Source organism: Ixodes scapularis, unplaced genomic scaffold (assembly GCF_016920785.2).
Source record: "Ixodes scapularis isolate PalLabHiFi unplaced genomic scaffold, ASM1692078v2 PGA_scaffold13__105_contigs__length_92229423, whole genome shotgun sequence".
Taxonomy (NCBI): Eukaryota; Metazoa; Arthropoda; class Arachnida; order Ixodida; family Ixodidae; genus Ixodes; species Ixodes scapularis.
In genome coordinates, this window is record NW_024609839.1 from 50,752,059 (window position 1) to 50,778,043 (window position 25,985).

At 46.1% G+C, this 25,985-nt stretch overlaps 1 pseudogene; it reads left to right on the forward strand.

Moving 5' to 3' along the window:
* Positions 1-23,322: 23,322 nt before the first annotated feature.
* Positions 23,323-25,985, forward strand: part of LOC115321235 — a 42,840-nt pseudogene continuing 40,177 nt past the window's right edge.

Genomic DNA, 25,985 nt, shown 5'->3' on the forward strand with positions numbered 1-25,985 from the left:
TGATTAAATGAAAGCCCGAAATATCGAAAAGACCTAAAGAAACCACACGATTTCAACGCGGAACGTAAAAGAACGCGAAAACAAAGCTCCGGTAGCGGCCGGTGCAGCACACAACGCGGAGGAATGGCGAGAAACTGAAGGGCGGCTATGGCGGCAGGGTCACGTGACGCCAAGATGGCGGTGCCCATGAAATGTTGCCTAAAAGGGTCTATACGTGCAAGCATGCATGTGCTTCAGCATGCGCGTGGAGGCTGGTTTACACATACGTCGCAGCGTTAAATCAGCACAAGGAAGAGCGCTGACGCAGCCCTGACTTGAGCGTAACTTAGCACTGATCCAGCGCTGCACCCACCGAGTTCAAGATGGCGGCGTCTGCGCGCCATTGCCAACGACGGGCAGCGTTAACGACGCACTTACTACAGGGGCTGGAATACTGAAGCGCTGTCCTAACAGATACGTATTTCACTTGTATGTGAACCGGGACTCGAATAGATTCCCGTTTCCGGTTCTGACTTCGCCACTCCGTTTGTTAATAGTTCAATATTTTTAACTTTTCCGGGTGCCCGTATTGTGACGTAAGCGCCCGGAAGCGGCCAATCACGGAGCGCACTTTCTTCCCGTCGGTGATCTCGTACTCTTCGCGTGCTTAAAGGGTACTGACACATCAAAATCTCCAAACGATTGAAAACAATGCCGGGACATTACCCTCAAAATTCGAAACTTGGGAATCCAGTATTTGTCAAGCAAAAAAAAAAAAATGATAAATAATAATATTAATTTCCAAATGCCAAATTCGAAGTTCCCGCGCGATCCGTGCCGGTGCGTTGACGTCAAATATTGCGGAGTCCTGGGAGTCTGCTTTCTTTCATGACTCCGTGCTCCAAACCGCTTTTGCCACCGTGACCCGAAGCGAGGAGGTGAAGAGCGGGAGATAAGGGCGCCAGCGGACCGGGAGAAAAACCGGTTTTATTCCGTGCGAGCGGTGCCTCCTCCCCCAGAGTAGAAGTGTTTACACCTTTAAGGGTGTAGAAGGGGTGTTTTAGCAACTTACACCCTCAACTACACTTTTTTAACACCCTAAAATGTAGGAATACACCCTCATGATTTTACTGAAAGGGGTGCTGTTTCGTGTTACACCCTACACTTAGTGAAGTTGGTGAGAAGGGTAAAGATGAGGGTGCTAAATAAATAATATAAAATGGTTTTGGAAAGCTTATATATGGCTCTGTCCATAATGTACAGGTGAGATTTCTGCTTGAAAGGCAACAGTTGTTAGCAGTCTAGTTTTTTTATGTCAGTTGTAATTCATGCAAATAGCTGATAATAAAGTGCCTCTTTTGCATAAAATTTTTATGTTTGCAAACAAAATTTTATATATGAGTTCATATTTAATTTTCTTACGAATCACTCTATGCTCATAAATTGGAAACTAGGGTGAAATGCTCAATACTAGCATTTTTTTACAAATATTTATTGATGGAAGTGTACAGTAAGAAAATCAGTTTCGAGTTTATATCTGATAACATTTATTCAAAATATAGTGAAAATGTTTGACAAATATTTATGATATGCTGCTAGAACCCGTCACATGACCATGTCAACCTGGGAAATCTATTCATTTGAGAATATGATGACATGCACAAAAACTTACACACATAAAGAGGCAAAACCCATTATAAACCAGTCCGAGACATCCCATACAAAAATGGTCTATGGTCGTCTATGGAAAACTCAATGGCAGGCTATCACCCCCTGTAGCTTTGCATGGTCAGCCTTTGAAATTTATAAATACAGTTACAGCCAGTTATAAAAAAGTTTAGGGCTGTCTAAAGACTGGGAACCAATCAATTTTCTTTTCCCTTCTATAGAAAGACTGAGGGCTATGTTTCAATAACAATAATAGTAATAATAATCAATAAGTTAGTGTTTTAGCAGTGTCCAGGAACATCCAATTGGTCTTCTTGCTGGCGCAGTGCAATATAACGCACAAACAGACGCTTGCGCGCTCGCAGTCACACACATACACGCGCGCACGCACGTACACACGCATGCACGCGCGCAAACACACGCCCGCGTTCAGACGCACACGCACGCACAAGCAGAGACGCACACACGCAAGCACGCGGACGTATCCTCACGCGCGCGTACAAACACACGCACGCGCATGCACGCACATACACGCAAACAGAAGGAAACGTTGCTTGAGTTAGTTTCGGTTTCGGTTTACACAAAAAGAAACAACATGGCACGGAGAGAGTAACTAAATATCAGTCCATCATATTTTAACTGGACGGCACGGGAACCACCTCCACCTACAAGGGCGACCCGCGTTGCCTAAAGCGCGCGATATGTGACGTCTTTGGTCCTGGGCTTACTACGGGTCAGAGCCGCTAAAAAGCTTTTTTTAGTCGAGATACAAGATATAAGTGTCGCCCGAACCGTTTCAATTATCTATAAAATTAGTTTTTGTTCGGTATTTTAGATCAGAAAATAAACAAATGCAGTTTATAAAGTACGGAAACAAGAAATGACCCGTCGACATACCCGCCACCAAGCGGTTGAAAAGGCGGAGCATACTGGAAAGGTGTACTGGGATCAGGAACCAACGAGCGGCGGGCGTAGAAAGGTCCCGGATGTACGCGGCGGCGCTGCGGTCGTATGGACTGGAGGATCCGACCGGTTCCGAGCGTTTCCAAGGCCTTCGGCGAGCAGCTTTGGCTTGCGGTTTGGCCTTTTGGCGGTATGGCAGCGCGAAGTGGCTCCCATTCTGAACTGATCTTTACCCCGTGTTTGCTGTCGTTTGCGATCAATGGAGTCTCATGCCGAATTAGTGTTTAATCGCACAGCAAATGCAATGCAAGCCGCCTGGCTGCCCGGTATATATACCTATCCAGAACATGCTTTAGTATCGCGCCCTCTCGAGCCGTCGACACGGAGTGCGGCAGCCGTGAGCGCTCGCTGAGCTCACTACCCCTCGTCTAGTTCACGGCCACTCAAGCAACCAAGGACGTCATGAAGGAGGTTATTTTTTGCCTGTTCTGTAATTTTAATTTGCCCATAAACTTTAAACTAAAGCGGAATTTAAGAAAATAAAAGTTTCATTAACTTACTACGCTCAATGCGCTCAGGTTCGGTGAAAATTAAAAACCAGTAAAAAAGTCCCTGCAGGGTCCCTTTAAGGCCCGTTCATACTATGCCATTTCTTACGTTACTATGTGCGGTGTAGACGAAGGAAACGCCAGGCGAAGAGAGAAAGGAAGGCAAAACGTGAGAGGAGGGCAATGGAGGGCAAGGGGAACATTGTTGACTAGTAAGTACATTCATCTTTGCTTCATTGTCCCGCTCCGTGATAAAATGCTTGACAGAAAAACATGATCTAAAAATTGTTGTTTTTGTACTTTTTTTATTTTACACGGATCGTTAGCCGATCTTCATTTTCGCCTGATTCGCTCTCGATTTTAGGTGGGCTATTTGCGGGATATTACGGTAAACGATATTTACTGAAGGTACGAAAATTGCTGCATTGCCCCTTTAAAACAAAATAACGAAAAATAAAAATGGTAAGGTTTCCTTTGAAGTTTAACGGTCTTCGGTTCTAAGGTTATGGATTTACAAATAAATTGAATTCCTTCATTCTTACGATCCCTGAAAAGTTAAAACGCGCGTTTAAAAAAAAAAAAAATTAAAAAATGCCCTCTCTCCCCTCCCCCCCCCCCCTCGAAAAAAAAATGGAGGACAAGAGAGAAAGTGTACACACAGAGGGCTGTAGCATGGAAAAAGCTCGGAAAGTCCATGATGACCACAGGAATCTCACTGATCTTTATGGAATCAAAATAAGAGGAAGCCGGTTTAGGAGTTTGTGCGAATATGATTTTATGCAAATTTATGAATTTGAGAATAGTCTTTATTCTTTCCCCCGCGCACGGAACTAAGCAATTTTGACAATAAATTAAATTTTAAAAAATTTTCGAATCACGATTTTATGAAAATTGCTCGCTGCCCTTACTACTTCGAAGTAAAGTCGACCACTAATATTTCTCTCCATAAACCATACTTGTTTTCGCCAACAACTTTTAGGTGGCTCTTTTTAACTGTGTAAGAACAAAAAAATCCTTGCAAAGACAACTTTTTTTTTTTTTACGCCTGTATTATTTTCTGTGCCCGTGTCCTCCGCGCGACGCTAGACCGCTTGCTGTGAAGAAGAAAAAAACATCGAACGAGCGCACGATCGGACCCGTGGGCCAGTAGTCCTGAAATTATGTTCCTCTCCCACGGTTCGTAGGAAAGAACTCCCCAGGACCGGAAGCTACAGCCATGGTGTCAGCAACGAGCGGCGGGTACCTGCTCCTGGTGGTATTCATCTGCCGGGGGCTGGGCTGCAGCTGCCAGGCTCAGGCAAACACGTCTGCAGCTTCTGAAACAACAACGTCTGCATTGGCTCACAACCAGGGCAGTTTCATTTTCGACTCTGTAACGTTTCCCGTGACCGATGGCGGCTCCAGCCCTCTAATATCCGGCGTAGGTGCAGGCATCTTAGATAGCCTTGCCGACACCCCCACCGACGCCACCCTTCTGGAGTTGACCTCATTCAGTCCCGATTATGACACCGTTAGAGACTACATAAAATCCAATCATAGTGCTATCAGCTCCTTTATTATGTATCTATGGGTAGCATTGGGTGTTTTCATAGTCGTCATCGTCGTTATCTTCCTCATGCGTCTCGCCAGTCTCTGTGGAGCGCGCCGCCAGCAGCGAGTCACCGAGAACTACATGCTGGCTTTCGTGTTTTATGCCATCAGTTTGACGGTTCTCTTTACTCTGTGCGTCATGTTTTTGGTCTGGCTCATCATCACGAGAGAGGCCATGAACGTTGCACTGAAGGAATGGGCTCCCGACTTGTACAACTCGACTTTCTTAAACCTCAAACTCTTTGTGAACTTGACGTTGGGTCAAATTGCGGAGAGTCGCAAAACACAGTTACCTTTTCATAACGTCAGCAGGGTACTTGGCCCCGATTTTGACCGGACCTTTGAAAAGTTTATCGCCAGCAGCGTGATGGAGGACGCCAGGGTGCCCTTGCACCACATGGCCCGGGACTGTGCGATGGACCACCGCTACCTCGGCCGCGTGTTAAATGCAGCGGGACATCGTCGCTTGGGCGTCACATTCAGAAAAATCGGCGACCAATGTGCTCGCGTTCACAGAGACAATAAGGAACTCTTCAGGAACGTCGTCCAGGCTGTTGCCCGGACTACTGCGCCATATCGGCTTAAACTCCTGGAGATTTTAGCAGACTCGATGTCGACGCTCGACGCCAGTGACGTGGACGTGAGTCCTTCGTACACCAGCATTGACATGCTCCAGATGAAGCTACAAGGGTTTGAGGAATATCATGGCTTGTACAAATATTTAACGGAAAAAGCAGTCGTTTGGCTTTTGGTTTTGGTGGCGTTGTTCTTCGTGGCATTGGCACTGCTCATATTTTGTCTGCTGACGGGCATTGCCGTCCATCGCCAATCAGTGAAACCTCAGAAGCGGAGTCAGGTGTCGAATTCCGTAGGCCATATGTTGATAGTCACAGCTTATGTCTTCTCCGCATTTGTAATTCTAGCCATCCTTACCGTGATTTACTTAACCGTATACAACACACTCGGATATTGCCACTTTTGCGGGCCTTACTTGAAAAAAGATTATGCCATTCTGGACGATGCCGTCGACAGAATGTGGCCTGTAGGCAACAGAAGCCAGCTTTTGTCAAAAATTATTCCCAGCGAGATCGCAAGTAAATGTCAAAATGAATCGGTCTCAATCTTTGACTTAGGACCAGTGCCACCTCATGGTCGCACCTTTCATTACCACAGCCTTGCTGTCCCACAAGTGAGTCTACAAGAGGTGCTGCAAAAGCTGCCTCTTCGTGAGCAGAGTCCCATCGTCAATGGTTCGCTATCCAGCCATGAAGACCCCTTCCAGCGCCTTTTGCTGTCGATCAAAAATGTGTCGTTCACTGATAATCGCTCTCGCAGAAATGTACAAAGAACTGCCAGGAGAATGTACGACAAATGGCATAGCTTTTGGGCTCGAAGAATCATGCCTAGACTCACCAGGACTTCCATTGAACGAGTGCTTGTGCCGATGGTGCCCTCGTACTTCAGGCGTTTTGTCAAACGTGTGACACACGATGTTAAAAATTCGGCTGCATCTAAACCCGACGTGATTGGTCCGTGCTTCATTGTCTCTCAGCTTATAACTTCGGTCATGGATGTCGTTTGCAAGGGCTTTGTCATTGAGCTCGTAGGCTATTGGGCCACGCTTCTTTTCTCGATCTTTTCCGTCATTTTAATAATTATCATCTGCTTCTTGTTTTCAAAATACTTTTTTCGAACCCACGAACGCCGGAAGAGGACTTCCCGTAGACAAAGGCGATTGATCTCGTCTTTAGAGGAGTCCGAATCGACTGAGACGACCGAGTCTTCAGGACCGTCCTCCTCTCTGGTCGTTCGAACCATCTTCGTCCGCACAGACTCTAGAACGTCGCCAATTCCCTTTGGCATGCCGAGCGCTTATAATACCTCGATATCATCGCTTCACGTGCATTCTGCCATGCCGTTCAGTTCCTCTTTGGCTCCCATAGTGGTTCGGTCATGTATCAATCGTTTTGCCTCTGTACCAGCGATCATGCACTATCATCCCTTCGTCACCCTTACGTCTCAAACTTCCATGCACCAAGCCATATGTTCTGGAGCCTCGTTTCATGGCCCGTTGCGCAGGATCAGCTCGCTGACGGCACTTCACTCAACAGAGCACGTTCACGATCACCTGGTCACGCCGGTCCGACATGCTCATTCGTGCACTACGATAGAGACACTGCTTGCTCCTCCCCAACAGCGAGTTATCATCGCAACACCCCCGTTGTTACCTCCGGCGCCCATCATGATGCCGCCACCGATGATCATCCAGCCACCTCCGCCACCCCAGGCGAGTTAAGCTCATACATCTCATGTTCTAATTAAGAAACGTCTAGACAGAGTGGTCAACTTACTTTTTTACGTTTCCTCCCGTTCCGCTTTTAACATCGTCAAAAGAAATTAGGGTGTACAAGGTCCTCGGCAACTTGGAGGGATTAGGGTGTACAAGGTCCTCAAAACCTCGGCTTGGAAACTGCAGCCTTTGTGGATGTCTTGGTGCAGGAATGCTCGTTTCCCTAGCGATGCACGGTTCACGATTTAGTATATGCGCCGAATGAATGCCGTCACACGCGCGAGCGCGGCCTACATCCTCTGGCGTGCAAAAACCACGCACGTTTGCTAGCATCTTATGGCCGGGGTCACACTGCTCACACATCATAAAAAAGACATTTTGCAAACACGAGTCGCCGCAATATCCATGGTTCGAATGCCGCGTGCCAAGTTGCCTCCTTGAACTCATTTCCATGCGGCATTTGAAGCAAGGGTCTCGCGGTAACTCGCTTTCAAACCTGTATGCGAACTGTCATTTGTATGACGGATAAGGAGTCTGACCCCGGCTTATAGCTAAATACACGCTTGCTAGCGATATCTCACAGCCCCGCTTTCTAGCAACTATAGCTTTATTGTACGTCGGGAAAACATTTAAGAATGCCACTGTTCTCTATTTGGATTGTATGTAAATATCTGTTTACGGATATATAACAAAGGTAAGTCTGAGATTTTCTGAAATGCCCGGCGTACCGTGCCGCGTACGAGCTGTCATAGCGGTTTCTAGGCCGCATAGTTCAAAGTTTATAACAGCTTAGATCGCTTGCGTTCACATCGTGGGTGTCACGGGGATCGCGGTTTTTGCTTGATGCCTGCTTTCAGTGTTGTTTTGATTTCAATCGCCAGTTTCATTGTCAGCAAACTAAAAAGCTTGCCGACAACAGAGCACGACGCACGTATTCCCGACGCGGTACTTGATCGTTTAATAATAATAACGATAATAACTTAGAAAAGCACGTGTCACTTGAACCTAATTTCCAGCGACCTTTGACTTTTTATAACGCATGAAATTCAATATAGAAAATTTGTGTGTCACGTGACATGTATCTTCCCACTAAATTTAGCGAAGAAACTGGATTGATGTTTTGGAAACAAGACGTGAATTTCCCTGCTAAATTTAGCGGAAAACTAAGTTGACATATGGTTCAGGTGCCGTCAATTTAAGTGAGGTGACGTCATGTGACGCCACTTTCCCCGCTAAATTTCGCGGAAAATGCACGGCCGGGTGGACGGGCGAAATTATGGGAATGGAAGTAGCGTTAAAAAGCATCTCCAAATTCCACGTAAAAAAATATCAAGAATCGATAATGCTTTGTCGATAAGACACACCGACACCATGCTGACGCACTTGCCTCCCGCTTTTTCTTTTTAATGTTTATAATTTCTTGTTTTCTTTTTGTTTTGTTTTTTGTGTCTTTCCTTTGCTCTCTTCCGGAACTTGGTCGATTTCAAAAGCAATTCACACCCACGTCGTTTAACGTGCTCAGCAAGATGACCACCCAAATTGCTTGGTGCAGAAAGATTATGCTGGTGCGCCCTCTCACTCGACCCGTTTGCTTAAAGTAAATGCAGCCTTTCAGTTTAGGAAGTTAAAATCTGCGGGGTACCCTAACATGCTACTATCAAGTGTTTGCGAAAGCAAATTACAGAAACTTAAAGGATCACAGAATAAAAAAAACAAAAACGTACTATAGAGCAGATTATAAAAAGAAGTCGAAGTTGTGAATTATATTCGCAAGGTATCTCACAATTTAAAAAGAGAGCTGTTAGATATGGCATTAATCTGCATTTCTCCGTTCTTTGCAAGTTACAAGATATATCCCATACGTACTGGGCATTAAAGTGCCCGGTGCGCAAAAAGACATGCCGTCATGTACACTAAGTGCACGAGTGGGGTTGTTTAGGATATATTCATTTTAGCTGTGGCCCCATTTACATTGGACAAACGGGTCGCTGTTTCAATGAGAGAGCGCGTCAGCATGATCTTTCGGTACGAAGCAATTTGGATGGTCATCTTGCTGAGCACGTTAAACAATGTGGGTGTAAACCGCTTTTGAAATGGACCAAGTTCCTGAAGAGAGCAAAGGACAAGACAGAGAGGGAAATTATGAAAGCGTTATTTTATAATAAAAAAAAAAAAAATACGGGAGACAAGTGCGTCAGCATGCCGTCAGTGTCTCTTATTGGCAAAAAATTATGGTTTCTTGGTGGTTTTATCTGAAGATAGGCGCGTGGTAGACGTACAATCTTAATGTACGCTTTTTTTTTATGTCCGCAGGCTATAGTATATATCGCTTGGTGAATGATGCAATACACTTAGTTGGAAGTCAGCGCTAGTCCTGTCGCGCGTGCCTCTTTTCGTCCTCGTCAAGTTCGCGCCATTTTAATCGTGTCTATTATGAACCAACTAGTCCAATCGAAACGGGTGTTACAAGTTGTTCTATCCGAAGGCATACCCTCCAAAAGCACAGAGCCATGGCGTATGCATGGTTAGCGCACGCTACAATTGTTTGATTTATTTGATAAATTGAGTGGGTTCGCATCACGTGATGGTCTGGTTTACTCAGCCCCGTTTTCTTACGTTACATTACGTTACGAAAGCTTACGTCTGGTAAGCCACAATTCACCAGGACATCTGTGCTTCGTATTAAGCGTGGCTACCAGTTCAAGGAGATAGCCTGGCACGCGACATTTGAGACACGAACGTTTCGGCGATCTGATGCGATTCACACACTTGCGTTGAGTCCGACTGCGTACAACTGCAACGGCTTGCGACATGCAGCTGCGCCGGCTCCAACAAAGCCTGTTTTTACCACGTTCTGTTGGAGCCGACGCGGCTGTTGCTATAGCAACCCTTACGTTGCAAATCGTTGCAGTTATACTCGGTCGGACTCGATGCAAGTGTATCAATCGCCCTTTATACGTACCTTAAGAGAACCTAAGAAAACGATGGCGTGTGAAACATCTTTTAGTTGGCTTCTTAGGCCATAACGGTATCCAAATCTTGTGGTGCACTGACAGCGACAATATTTATTTACGCTCTAGAATGTACGTACGGAAAAATAAAATAAATAAGCCTGCTGTGACTATATTGGCCAATTTGGAGCGCGCGTTTCTCGATGTTTAGTAAAGGTACTGGCAAGTCATTTTAAAAGAGCCTTCTCGTTTCTTATTTTCTTTTGTAACACAACGGGATCGCCGAGAGATAAGAAGGCGCCTATAGAACAACCGCCTCCTTACTATGCGATCTTTTTCTTCGGGGGCCGAGTTGCTCACGCGTCTTCATTTTCTTCATATTTCCGGTCAAGACCTTGGGTGTACATTAGTGGGGCGTTTTATATAGTATCAAGGTGACATTTAGGAAACAGTTTAGCCAAAGTCTGAAGGATCGTTGAAAATGTAATTAAGTTATCCTTTTTTTAAAATAATTACTTGAACAGAATCTCGTTGCAAACTGAAGCGGCACTGAGGACAAGGGGAAGTCGGTGATCTTTCTGTTGCGAAAAATCCGAGATTTGCTTCTGAATTCCTTTCTTTGCCACAACGTCCAAGTCCCGAGCAGCGAGTTTCGCTCTCAGTTATAAAGCACGTGTTCGCACCTCTCCCTTTATAGAAAGATATCTTGTCCGTTAAGTGTCATTTCGTCATAAAGCACCAGGATTGTGGTGCTACCTACTGACTGCACTTCGGCTTTAGTCCACAAATATTGAATGCACTTTGTACGTATTCTGTACGTGTCGCCGCGTATAATGAACTAATCTAAACTGAATTCTGTACGTGGTTCTGTACTAATATGAAATATGTTCGGGACTAAAGGTGCGTGTGGGTGCGTACGAACTAAATTTACACCTCTGATCCCTGCGTGCACACGTGTTTTATTTCTATGATAACGAGTTCTATGTGGTACGCCGAGGTACGTTTTTATTGTGTGTGTGTGCGTGTATTTTATATATAACGTGAACTAACGGTTGTACATACTTTTAGTATACTTAGACTAAACGTGCTACAATATACCTTTAGTACGTGATGTATAGAACACAAAAAAAAAAAAACGAGGTAAGACAAGAGCGGAGGGGGTGTGGGTGTGGATTGTACAGGAGAAAAATGAGGACTGGCGAGGTTTCAGTGAGTGGAACCCCGGTGAAATATAAAAGAAAGCTAAGGTCTCCTTGTCACGCAGTGCTCGATGTGCACGAAGTAGTACATGCGTCGGGTTTGAAGCATATTTATGTAGTTCCGTGATATGGACGATGTCTCGTCGCTTGAAAGGTTACAGGACGGTGTCTAATTCGCCCGCGCATACGCAGGTTGTCTACCCGCCACCCCCGCCACCCCCACCAGCTCCATTGTTACCGTTTAAACAGCGCTCGTCCGTCGCGTCGGGTGGAACTCTGGCAGAAAATCAGCAGGCCGCCACGGCCCACACCACCATTAACTTCTACGGGTCGTCGGCCCCCTCTGGCTACGGCCTGATGCCTCAGGCACAGCCCATGTTCGCCATGCCCAGTTCTCCCGTGTACGCCATGCCAACCAGCGCGGCTATTGCACAAGCCCCTGCGTACCAGTATGCCATGCCGACCAGTGCTGCCCTTGCGCAGGCTCCGGCGTACCAGTACGCCTACCAGACGACGGCACCCGTGACCCAGGGGACCACGTCGGTACGCCGCGTCACGTCGCTGTCGCAGCTGTACAGCAGCACCGTCGCCACCGCTCCAGCCTACCCGCAGTACCAGTACGCGTACCCCACGGCAGCGCCGGTGTCGCAAAGGACGGTGTCCTTCCGTCGCGTCGGTTCCACGTCGCAGCCGTGTCAAGTGAACACTCAAATTCCAGCCACGACGACTGTCCAGTATGCTGAGTACCCCACAGTAACGCAGACGCCCCAGGGGGCTACGACGTCAGTGACTCGCGTCGTGTCCGCGTCGCAGATGTGACGAGGAGGAGCGCAGGTGCCGACGGCCTCAGCTATATACCAATACGTCTATCCGACGGTGTATGAAGTGCCCCAAGGGAGGGCGTCGGTAACCCGCGCAACGACACAGGTGGACACATCCGCGATAATCCCTATCCGACAGTGCGTGATTCCGGGCACGTCGTCACCACTGAATCATCAATGTGCCATGTACCGTCAGTGGTGTGCCGTCAATCCACTGTCGAACTCAACACACACACAGACAAAAAAAAAAGGTGGTGGTTTGATTTGTTTTGTGCATCTTTAAAGACAAGCGGGGCGAATGTGTTTGTATGTTTGTTGGCTTATTTGTCTGTTTGTTCTATACTTGGAATTTTGTTCGAATATCTTAGAGCGAGGGGAACAATCGATAAACTTTGCGCGGCGGAACGTAAGCTTTGCGCATTGACACCGCTGCGAAGACTTGCTATATTCGATCTACCTGCAAGACCTGCGCCTGCTGCACTCGGTGCAGAACGCCGTATTTGATTTACGAGTGCAGCCTATCTGAAAAAAAAAAAAAGACGGGGGTACATTGCTCTTCACTTTTCTGCATCGGTGCAGGCTGGTGCTGGTTAATCGAATGATCCCCCTGCCTGTCGTGCACGTATACGCTCTATCCCAGTCCACGGTGGCAGAAGAGAGGTTACTGAACGGCATTGCCTCGCCACGGGGCAAGTGTTGCCAAGGTTCGCTCGCATTTCTGACAAGCGCCGCGAGATGGCGCAGCATGTAAGGGGCTGTCCAGAGGACGAAGGTGAGGCTTGAACACACTGGGGTGGAATGCAAGACGGCGGGAAAAAAAGACCGAGACATCGCGACCTTCTGCGATTGGTCGACTCCATGCCGCTGACCAATCGCAGCAGGCGGCGATGTCCCGGTTCATTCTTCCCGCTCTGGTCTCGCCGTCTTGCTTATGCCCGTGTCCCACTAGAGCGACAGACAGAGACAAACGACAGCGACAAGCCTCAAACCCATGCAGCATGCTCGGGATGGTACCTTTGGCAGGCGTTTAGTCGTTCGGTGCTCGCGAAGTAAGCACGAGCGATTGCAAGCCTGCCGAAGATACCCTCGCGTGCATAATGCTCGTGTTTGAGCATAGCCTCCTTTACTCTACAAAGCCTCTCAAATCCCGAAAGACTGGTTTGAGGCTTGTCGTTGTCTTTTGTTTCTGTATGTGGCTCTAGTGGGACGCGGGTATTAGCACCCGTGGTGGCAGAAAACGAGACAGTTACTTTATGTTGTTATTTTTTTACCTATTCATTTATAGCTAGGGAAGGAAATCTTTTTGAGCTCGCACCCTGCAAAGGGAAAACCAACATCTGCTTCGCTGCCCTCGCTCAACGCAGCAGGGGCGCAGGTTCCACTATTTCTCCACGGGGCGAGGTGCCGTCGGTGCCGAGAAGCGCTCGGATTGCAGTTTTTCAGAAAGCTGTAAAATACAGCGCGTGCCTTCTGTCACACTCCAGTTTTCTTATTTAGTGTTTCTCGATGATGCTGAGCAAGTTTCCAAATTAAACCATGTCCTTAAACTCAATATTAAAAAAAAAGATTAATTATGTGAAAATAATTAACTTAATTATGCCAAACTTTAATAATTTTCCTTAATAGGCCCTTGGCCTCAGACCAAAACAACACAAGCCTTTGTTTTCTTCTTTTTTTTTTTGGTAGGATGCTTTATTTGCAATATCGAATTTGTCCACCTTTCGTGAAACACCAGGCTATCACACAGATGTGGACTGAACCCACTCTGCTGTCAGAAATCTTTGAAACATCTGTTGGCTTGCACTTCGACCTCCTTGATACACATCGTCGTCGTCGTGCGTGATTCGTCTTCACAGTGTTTTCACCTTCTCAAATATTGTACTCTGAGCACGTGGACCGAAAGCTTGCGCTGCAGAACCCAGGAATCCAGGGATCCTGGGTTCGATCCCCACCCCTGCCCGTTTCGATCTGGATGAGCATGGGGTCTTTAAAGGGGTACGGAAACGAAAATTTAAATATTCAAATTTCGTTCGGAAATGAGTCAAGCATGACGGATAATAACCGTAAATGATAATCGCGCGTTTGTCTTTTGAACGACTGGCTATATTTTTCGTTCCATATGGTGCACTCGAGCAAGCGCTCGAAGAGAAGCGAACGGAGAGCGCGATGCGTCATGGGATATCCGGCGCAAACAAAAACAGAAAGAAAAGATTCCCCGCATTCGTGACGTAGCAAGGCTGGCGTGGTTATGAGCTTTGCCGTTGGTGGCGTTGGCAGCGTTTTGGTCAACGCGTTAGAACCGAGCAGCTCGAGCTACCCGTGGGGTGACGAGCGTGTGGCTGGCCCAAGAGGGAGCCTCCATGTGCTCGCACATGAAGGCACCCTAGCCCAAAGAGCATGTAGCTTCCACAACACTGTCAGCCTAGGGCTGAACGGGGTGGGGAAAGCAACTTTTGTTCAAATTTAAAGCGACGAGATAATCTTCTAAGGGGAGAATGGCTGTGTCCGGTTGCACGAACGAGAGTCCGAGAAAGAGGGGAGTCCTTCCTTTCTGTCTTCTTCGACCGTTTGGTACAATGCGCGATTTGTGAGTTGAGGAGGAAAGCTGAGAAGGAAAATGTTGAAATGCCAAAGAGTGGCGCTGCTCCGAAGGAATCTGTTACTTACTACAGTGTACTAAAATACTTAGGTAGTGTTAGGACCGGAGCGGCTCGCGATAGTTCGTGGCGGCGCTGTAGTGGAGTTATCCGAAAAAAAATCGCGCAGCCCGCCTTTTTTTTTCACTTTGAGCAGTGCACGTGTCGGTATGACGATTTTATATACTCCGTTTCACCTTATGTTGTACCGCAGCGAAGGCTAGAAGCACGAGCTCATAGCGGTGGCAGCTGCCCTTGATGCACGAGAGCTTGTGCCGCCGAAATGTGCCCTGTAGAGCAAGGCGCTCGCGCTTGTAGGCTTTCCTGCGGTACGACACAAGGTGAAACAGTATAGTTCCGCGTGTTTTTCACTTCGAGCGGTGCGCGTGTCGGGACCACGATTTCCTAGTTCCGTGTGTTCGGTCGTACTATGCTTTGAATCTTGTGTTCTGATTTTGCGGATGGTGAAGTATTCACACGAGGGAGAAATCCCGGGGATTTCTCCCCGGCACGCGCGCATCACGAGATGAAAACGCGAGGCTTTTTGCACATCGCAAAGCCTGGCGTTTTCGTCGTGGGATGCGCGTGCCGGGGAGAAATCCCCGGGATTTCTCCCTCGTGTGAATACCCCTGAAGCGTGTTTCCCATGCAGCGGTTTTGGCCCTAGAGCGGCGCGATTTCTGCCGTCGCGGCGTTCTGGCCAGCACCAGCGGTTGAGCGGCACGAGCGCCGCGACGGCAGAAATCGCGCCGCTCCAGGGCCAAAATCGCTGCATGTGAAACCCGCTTGAGGGTAGTGCCAAAATGCCGTCGGCGAAACAGCGACAGAACTCTTGCTCTGCACCATGGTTTCAAAACGGGCCTCATCCGAGTGAAAGGAGTGAAAACGGCGTCCCTTTTCGGTGTTCCAAAGGACAGAGCCAAAAGAGATCTTTGTGAGGAGAATCTCCAGCGATCGGACAAGCGTCTTGAAGAAACAAGCGCTGTTTGCATGCGAGCTGCACTTCGAGCCCGCTTCATCCTTCCAGACTTCGTCCATATCATCGGCGGAAAGGAAGTGGGGATCCCTCGTGGACACCCAGCGCTTACGCCAGACGCGGTACCCACTCTGCTGCCAAGTGTACCCCAGGACCTGAGTGATGACCTCTCCGGAGGACGAGAGGAAAGGAAGCGGAAGGCAAGTTCACCAGAGCCCATCGTTGCAAAGCGTTCGGGGCTCGTTTGGGAAACTGACCCGTTGTCACCAGTGGTAAATAGCGAAGCTCCTGCCGTGATCCCACAAGGCATCGATCGCGACGCACTAGGCTCTCTAAATGTGCCAATTCCTTACTGGGCTGTTCACATTAAGTTTAGCAACTTCGACGGTGTGGCTTATTTGGAGACTGCTCTTGAGCCGAAGTCAAACAAGAGCAGCATCGAAAGGGCGGTGTTCATTTGTTTCGACAACTTACCTGATGTGGTATGCCAAGTATACCTTCAGGGCCATGAATGCGCTGCGCATTGTAACCATGTATGCAACCCACATTGTAATCATGTATTTCAATGCCGTGCTGTAAGCTATTACAACTTTTTCCTTGCCTGATCCACGTGTGTTCATGTTTTCTGCTCAAAATGATGTGAAATAGTTGCGTGTTTTCTTTGAATCTTATAAAGCATTACTTGTTCAGCCCACGTTGTCTCAGTTTTTGGACTCAAGTTCAATGTTAAAACGCGTGATAAAAATTGTCACGACTTATAAGCCATTTCTTACAAGTGAACGTCGGGTGGTCCTCGGATGGTCGTGGCAGCCATGAAGAAATAAAATATTCTCACCCTTTGCGACCGTCGCTTGGGCTGTTCGTCCCATAAATGAACTCAAGAATGAGTGACAAGTGAAGCGAGATGATTAAGGTCAAGAAAAGGAGACGGGCTGAAAAGAAGACGGAGAAGTTCACCTGGGGTATTAAAAACATACTAAAGCAATCTCGGACTTTAGTATGTGCCGTTCGTTCCATTATAAAATAAGATAGGGAAGAAAAAAAAAACTGCTTTTGAGTTTTAGATATCCCTTTCAAATATCAAATGTTCGGCCTTTGCGACTCAAGGAAATAGGCATTTCATTTAAAATGCTCACCATTCGACAAGCAGAAAGTCGCAGCTAATTCTAAAGCGCGAAACACATGTACGACAAAACCTTCCGATCCGACGTGAGGACTGCCGGAATGACCTTGGAGGGAGAGGGTTTTCGTAGCATCGGAGAGCGTTGAAAACCCTCGCCTCCGACCGTCGTATTGCGCGGTCGGACGTCGGATCGGACGGTTTCGTCGTACATGTGTTTCACGCTTAAGCTGAAACAACTTGCACTCCGCTTCTTTAAAGTCGCAATTGTTTTTATGTAAAGGAAGGGTAATGTAGCTTGTACCGTCCAATAGATTGAAGCATCATTTTGCTAACGATCGTGATGCAGCGTAATTGATGCCGCGGTACGACCGCTGGCAGGATGTAGCTGTATCAGAAATCCTATGTGCACTTTACCAAAGCGGCACCAAATTCATATTTTCGCGCGTGCAGCCGCGCATGCGCACACCTTCTGGATAACGCGCCGGTGTCGACACCTGTCGCGATCAATACCGCGCGCTTCAGGCAAGCCCCTCCGGTCCGGTCCCAACACTACCCAAGTTGATACTAGTACAGTGGCCACTGTAATACTAAAAAAAAAAAAAATATATATATATATATATATATATATATATATATATATATATATATATATATTATAGTACACTGTACTGCTACGTCACGACAACGTAGCAAGTTCCCCAACGTTGCTAGATTACCTCCCAAATAGGCTCCGCATGCATCCACCAGGTGCACTTTGAAAGATCGTTTGTTTAGCTTTAAAATTAGTTTTCTTGTGCTTTTCAACGGAAGACTGGTGTTTTTGAGGTTAGGGTGCAACATGCAACACATTCAAGCTAGAAAATGAGCGCTGGAATTTCGTTTCCCTACCCATTTAAAGGATACTACAATGAAAATTCGGCGCTTATTTTATAGCCTATATGTGTTCAAAGGAGCAGTATCACATCAAACACACCAATATCTTGTTACAAAAAGTCACGAAAAGGAATTTTAAAACGAATTAAACAATTAGCTTAGAGACCTGGTGGATGTCGCTAACGCCTCGCTTGTAATGCCCGTCTAGGAACCTTGACAGCTAGTGACGGTGAGTGTCTCGCCTCCGGCCACGACGAGAGAAGAGGGGAAGGAAAAACTCCCGTCTTCCCGAGAATCCCTTTTGAGTGTTCCAGAAGTAGCTATTGTCTCCCCACAAGATTATAGAAGATTAACCCGTCACTCAAACTTCGTACAAAAGCAGCCGCTTCGGTGGCTGGAACGACTAGGCCATCCCATCGACGGTAGCTTCGCCGTAGCTTTGCTCGTCCCGAGACGACCTACGTCACGATTGCGTCGGATGTCACGTGCTCTAAGCTGGGCCTTCTCCGGGCAATCGCTAGAGTGGGCCGCTTATAACAAAAAATACAGCCACAAGGCTCAAAATACAAACGTGCGATTGTCATTTACGGATATTGTGGATCATATTCAACCTATTTTTGAACACAACCGATATATTTCAAATTTCGTTGAAGTATCGCTTCGACGCAAGCTATTTGACGGGCTTATTGAAAAGCATCCAAAAAGTTTCAGTACCGACAACAGCTTAGAAACGTCCTTGCAATATTCGTCGCCCTACTCCGTTTGTTGTTCGTTTTGTAGTACAATAAAAAGAAAAGAAAAGAGAATGATCTGAAACCAGATTTTCGCCAACTTTATTTCCGTCCTACAAGGTTAAAAATATGCAAAAGTCTGCATGTTATCACTAAACATCGCTACTGATGGCATCGCTTAAGACAAGCGGCGAAAAATGAAATGACCGTTTCTGAGGTGGAGCTGGGTGGAGTACATGAGATTGTCTCACCAGATATTTCAAAATTAACATCTCTTCAGGGTTGCCACTGGTGGTTACTTTTCGCCAAATTGGCTACTTTTGGGGGCGCTTGGCTACCGAAAATTACGTTTGGCGATTTGACGAATTTTTGGCTACTTTCGGCGGCCCGTTGCGGCTATCAGCAGTATCGGACCGACACGTTTCCGGGCCAAAACTTGCTCGTTCTGCAAGCTGTGTTCATGTATCTTTCACTGCTGGAAACGGGCAAGTTGACTGAAAGAATAAAGAAACACTGAGAGCATTTACCTGGACGACCTGGACTCTGCACAAGCTGACCTCGAGGCAGCATCGCAGAATTTTCAGAACGGCTTGCTACGAGAGGATTGCTTTCCCAGGAGCAACTTTGCATTCGACAACGATGCTTTTAGTTCTTAGAGAAAATGGCGAGTCAACTGCAAACGCACATTCCTAACGCAACATTTGCACTCTGCAGACTTCAAGCAATCAGCCCGGACATTGTAATGGGGCCCAATGCTTGCCGGAAAGTTTCCAGCTTGTATTCTCACCTTTTCAGCACCTCTAGGAATCAGCTGGAAGCGGATATCCGACTACTGTGGTCTGCATTTGCCACGAACAAGACGAGCTCTGCGTTAATCTGTTGGTACCAGGCACTGATTTTCAGGGATGCTGCCGCAATATGCCCTTCCCCATACACTCTCAGGAAAAAAGGGTGTAAAAGGGTGTATTCTTACACCCTTTGCCCCATATAATACACCCCAAAACTTCAGTTAGACGTACAGTGCCCTACAGTCGAACAGACGGCTCCAGATTTTACGAGGGGCTTGATAGCCGTGTGTTACAACTTATTAAAATAGCTAATGTACGTTTTACTGACTACAAAAAAAAATAATCGGGGTTTTCTTGACTCTACTGTAAAAACTCGGTGTTCTCCTTATGTGGTCTTTGATACGTACTTTAGCTATTTATAAAAGTTATATCGCACCGTTATCAAGCCCCTCGTAAAATATGGGGGCCGTCTATTCGACTATAGGGCTCAGTTAGAGTGACCACCCGTCCCGCGACTCGCGGGACTGTCCCGCATTGAGGGCTTGTGTCCCGCGTCCCGCAAGAAATTCCCAAATCTTTAAAATGTCCCGCATTTCATACTGTAGTAAAATTCACTCTGCAACTTATGGCGCTGCCGAACAATAAGGCACGGGGAAGCCCGGAGGTCGCTCGTAATCGTGTGAATCGCAATGGCACACCATTTTCTATCCAAGCATTGCTGGAAGCGACCATCGTTTTTGAAGGAGAACCGACGCGCATGCTCAGTTTAGTTATTTATTTATTTATTTATTTATTACAATACCCTCAGGGCCAAAAGGCATTACAGAAGGAGTGGGGCAACCAAAAAATGAAAAAAAAAGGGTACAAAAAGAGAGCAAACCCAGCCGAGAATAAACATCAACAGCTGGAAACACAGCACTCTGGTCAAAAAATAAACAAAAGGACAATCACGACAAAAGGTGAGCAGATAAGGTTTTTTTAAATAAATCAATTGAAGGTATATTAACAAACGAAGCGGGAAGGTGGTTCCACTCAAGAGATGTTTTTGGAATAAACGCGTTCAAAAAGGCTGATGTGTTACAATGAGGGATACCAACTTTGAATGGATGATCAAAACGCGGAGAAATGAATGGGGGCTCAAGGAATAGTTTATCTTTCAATGACGTGTTAGAATGATAGATCTTGTAAAAGAGGCACAAGCGCGATATTTTGCGACGTAAAGAGAGGGAGGGTAGGGATAGACTGAGTTTCATGGAGGAAACGCTTGCTGTACGATGATAGTTAGAAAGTATGAAACGAACTCCGCGATTTTGCATGGCTTCCAGGTTAGTTATAAGTGTCGAGTGACCGGGATCCCAGATTGCAGCAGCGTATTCTAATTTTGACCGGACCAGGGAGTTATAAAGCAGTAATTTCAAAGAAACGGGGGCAGTGTAAAATTTCTTTTTAGAAAACCGAGCATAGAGTTAGCGTTAGCAATAATGTGGTCAATGTGGGTTTTCCATGACATGTTATAGGTAATATGGACACCCAGGTATTTGTAACAGGTCACAGACTGAAGTTGAGTGTTACAAATTGAGAGAGGTGGAAGAACCGTGTGACGACGAGAAACTCTCATAGACTTGCACTTGTTAATGTTAAGGGACATCTGCCACAATTCACACCATTGGGATACAGCACACAAATCATTTTGGAGGAGGAGTGAATCGGATTCATTAGTAACTTCATGATATATCACACAGTCGTCGGCAAATAAGCTTATAGAAGAGGATACACACGTAGGTAAGTCGTTAATGTAAATAAGAAACAATAAGGGCCCCAGAACGGACCCTTGGGGGACACCGGAAGTGACTGGACTTAGAGAAGAGTTAGCATCATTAGTATACACAAACTGAGAACGATTAGTAAGAAAACATTCAATCCAAGACAAAATATTAGGATCAACATGCAAGTGACTGAGCTTGAAAAGTAAAAGTTTGTGAGAGACTTTATCGAATGCCTTACAGAAATCTAGAAAGACGCAATCAACCTGGGAACCACGGTCGAGGATGGAAAGTAGGTCATTAGTGAAAGTGATAAGCTGGGTTTCGCAGGACAGTGATTTGCGAAAACCGTGTTGTGATGCAGTAAAAAAAGAATTTGAATCAAGAAAGTTAGCAAGATGTGAGTAAATTACGTGCTCTAAAATTTTGCAGGGAGTACTGATAAGGGAAATGGGTCGATAATTGGAAGGGTTATGTTTACTGCCTGATTTGTGAAGCGGAATCACCTTCCCAATTTTCCAGTCGTCTGGTAAAACGCCAAGGTTAACAGATTGTTGAAATATTTTGCAAAGAAAAATGGAAATGTAATTTTTAGTTCTCTTAAGAAATTTCGGTGTGATATTGTCAACGCCACAGGAGGAAGATGGTTTTAAATCATCAAAAAGTTTTATAATTCCGTCATAGTCAAAAGCAAGTGGATCCATTTGAAAAAAACCATATCTCGGGAAAGTACCAGGGTAAACAGGAACAACATCACTAGCGAATTCTTTGACAAAATATTCATTAAAAACGGAAGCACAACTTTGACTAGGAACTACCACGCCATCATCACATGTCAGCGAAAGCACTGTATTTTTAGACCCGCTATACATATTCCAAAATTGTGCCACTCCCCTTGGTGGCAAAATATTCTAAGAAAGATTGCGTGCCAAAAGTTTCAATATAAAATATTTTAATTATTTTTAAATCGCTCTGTCAGTGCAAAAGGGTTGCGGTGGATCTTTGTTTTTGTGAAGACACCTACACAAGGCAAAAAGCCTGCAACTCGCAACGGTCGAAAAATAACACAATGTTAAAACTTTGTGCATGACTATGTTGATAAAAGTAAGCGTTGACAGGAAACAATAGCCCGAAAGAGATTTAATGTTTCTTATTTTTATCAGATACATTGAGTTCTGCTATAGTCGATTTTTATGCTTTCAACTTCGACACATTTAATAACACATTTGCCATAAGATATATATTACTTTTAGTAAAAATTAATTGAGCTTAATTGCTGCAATACGATTAGCAGGTTATAAACAGCACATGATGTTAAATGTATTAACAAAGCCTCGGTTTGTGGTGTGTGCGTGTTAAAAAATTTCCTCTAAACCTCCCCCCCCCCCCCCCCCCCCCGTGTCCTGCATTTCGCTAGCAGGAAGGTGGTCACCCTAGGCTCAGTACATCGAAATGAAGTTTTGGGGTGTATTATATGGGACAAAGGGTGTAACGATACACCCTTTTTTTCTTGAGAGTGTAGTAATCGCAGGTGCCGACAAGATTCTGACGCTTCCAGTCTCAAATGCCGAAGCAGAGAGTATTCTCCCACGTAGCGCTGACCAAAACTGAACTTTGCAATAAGATAAAGCTTGACCTTCCGAGGTTCATCCAAAAAATAAAGTTTGGCCTCTGACTGCAGCAGAAAACATAATCTAGATACATGGTCCCAAAATGAGTTGCTGGGCGAGTTGGATAGACATCTTGACTTAAACAGCGCAAAAACGTTACGTAAGGAAGAGACAACAGGAAGGAAAGAGCGCTGACTCACAACTGAGGTTTTAATAATGATGTAGTGAAAGAGAAGGAAGGTGTCAAGGGGTCACCGACAACTTTGTAGATCACATCTGAATATTTGTACGTAGATATATTCACTTGGGTTACTTAGAATTGCAAATTGTCATTCCGTTAATATGGCCCTTAGAAAGAGGTTAATAATTATAACCTTCTTTAATTTAATAATATTACTGCACTTGACACCTTCCTTCTCTTTCACTACATCATTATTAAAACCTCAGTTGTGAGTCAGCGCTCTTTCCTTCCTGTTGTCTCTTCCTTACGTAACGTTTTTGCGCTGTTTAAGTCAAGATACATGGTCCCAGATGAAGTGCTCCAGAAAATTACTGCAAACTATTCTGGCGCCAACAGCATCTACTGGAACTTCACTATAGTGTTTGATATTAGTATAAAACGTTCTAAAAATTTATGCAATTTACGACCGAATACGACCGGCACGTGTGTGCAGTAAACTCAAGACTGCTAGTTATTAAACTTTAATATAGTGTTCGATATTTCTTCTTTATTTTTAGTACCTTTATAATGCAAATATTTGGTGTGGCGACTTTTTGGCGAAATTTTGAATAAAATTGCTACTTTTGGCTACTTTCTGTACGTGATTTGGCTACTTTGACTCCCAACCCAGTGGCAACCCTGCATCTCTTTGCTGCTTCCGCGCTTCGAAGCATGGCGACCGCGGCTGGTTCAAAAATATTTCAGAATATCCCTGTACCTATCTTATTCATACTTATTTCCTGCTTGGTTTCCTTCGGAAAAGCAAGTAAGCCTGCTGAGATGAGTTCGCGTGCTGCGTTTATTCACTCGAACCAGACATTTGGCGTAGGATGCAGTCGGCAGTCGCATTCGACCCGCTTTAAAATTCCTGCATTTTCAGATTTCAGACAATTTGCGGACGAGCCTCTGCAACTAGTTAAACAAGACCTAAGCCACAAAAGGCTCGTGTTGGTGAAGGAAAATATAAAGGTGAGGAACTTAACTTACATTTCGAGGCTTCGGCTTCATTCATTCCGTGTTCGACCGCCGATGATGACAAATCTCTGCGCAAATTTGAAGAGTCTCTGCCGAGAGTGTCTTCCACGAAGGAAGATCACCGCATTGAGGCTCTTTGTGAAGAGTTGAAAACGTCTGAGTGTGGCAAGCTAACAAAGAAAAAGAAGAAAAAAGTCACGATGTGGCGCGTTTTATTGCTCTATGGCGGGTCTTCCACAATCCGATTCATGCTTCGTGTGGGGTCTTCCTCTCAGGTCGTGTCTAAAATTGAGGGGCCCGTGGCGACCATAGCCGTCGTCGGGAAGTTCCACTCCGGCAAGTCTTTCCTCATGAACCAACTGATGGGGAAGACCAAGGGATTCGGAATAGGCCCCACGGTCCGACCTGAAACGATGGGCATCTGGATGTGGGGACAGGTACTCATGATGAGTAAAGCTATACGCACTCCGGAGTGCACTTCGGACGGAAATGGCTATACGCACTCCGCGGAGAGCTCATGTCGCTTGGGCAACCCTTTCCGAACGACGCGTGTATCACTGGGGAGCTCGTTAACACAGCCCCCCGCCTGCGTTCACGCCGCTTCGCGGCTACAGTATGCGGCTGCTAATTACAAAACTTAACCAGTACACGCTGCTTCGCGGCGTCCAGCCGGAAACCCAAGCCCCGCTTTTCCCGATCGCACCTACGAAAAGGGAGTCCCATACCATTTAGTTCTGTGATGTTTCGTCGACAATAATGAAACATGAGGAATTACTGTTACGAGCACGCTCGTTTCGTACTTAATCCGTCGACAACATTTAATTTTTTTTAGTGTTCATCGCAAAAAAAAAAATGTCGCAAATATTGTGAGCACGGGATCAGCCGAACCATGCGGACCACTCATTTTGTCATCTTGCTCGTACAGATTTCGGCCCTCCAGTTTCCGGTGCCTGAGTCCCTGCCCAGCCGTGACGCCGCCGTTCTCGTGAGCGGTTCTTCGGATCATCGTGCTGGATCGCCTCGACATCGGCAGGCTGCCACCTATCTGTGGGATAATCTGCAAGCAATCTCTCCTTGTTCCCTCGACATCTACCAAGCATCGTCGGCGACACTGTCATCTGCGCCGCCTACAAACGCCCATAAATGCGGCTTCGAACTTCTTCAGCCCTTGAGTGAGCACGGGATCAGCCGAACCATGCGGACCACTCATTTTGTCATCTTGCTCGTACAGGTTGGTCCACCTCCCTCGTTATACGCTAAAAAAACAAGCGATATATGGTTATGGCTATTTCCGTGCTCACAAGTGTTTAAAAAAACTGTTTGTGACTCAGTTGATATGGTGTACCTTCTACTAAAAACTTCCGGAGACGTGGAATCTAATCCCGGACCGATGAATGAGGCCCAACAAACTGTTTAACGAAATGCACTCAATGCTGACAGCCGTTAACGGGCGCTCCCTTAGGATGGATCAGGCTCAATCGGGTATAATTGCTACACTTAACGAAGTTAAACAAAGTCAAGAATCTATCAAGGGGGCCATAACGGAAATAAAAACGAGACTGAACGAGGTTGAAAATAAAACTGCTGCAGTCCCTAATCTTGAAGTAACCACAGCGCGAAGCTTGGCGGAAGAAGTGCAAAAAGAGAACCTAGTACTAAGAACACGTCTAGATGATGCTGAAGATCGTTCACGCTGTGATAATTTGGTTTTTTTCGGGATGGCCGACACAATATCTGAAACATGGGCACAGACAGAACAAACAATTCTGAACATATTTAGACAGTCCCTTAAGGGGTATTCACACGAGGGAGAAATCCCGGGGATTTCTCCCCGGCACGCGCATCCCACGACGAAAACGTCAGGCTTTGCGATGTGCAAAAGCCTCGCGTTTTCATCTCGTGATACGCGCGTGCCGGGGAGAAATCCCCGGGATTTCTCCCTCGTGTGAATACCCCTTTAATCTACAAGTATCGGACGAAGCTATTGTTCGGGCCCATAGAATCGGCACGTTCTGTCAGAACAAATGCCGCCCAGTCATCGTCAAATTCGCGTCCTACAAATTGAAAGACAACGTTCTTCTCTCAAGGGCCCCCCTGAAAGCAAAACGCATAACAGTAAGCGAAGACTACTCAATTGGGACACGTATCGCACGAAAAAAACTAATCGATTTCGCGAAAGAAAAAGGCGGCACTTTTAAGCTTCGACATAACAGAATTCACATTAACAATAAATGCTATGCTTTTGACCTAACCACCGAAAATGTGTACGAGGTTGGTCCCTCTACTACGCCGGTTGTTACTGTCACACAGAATTCCCTGCCCGGTAATGACTCATCTCAGC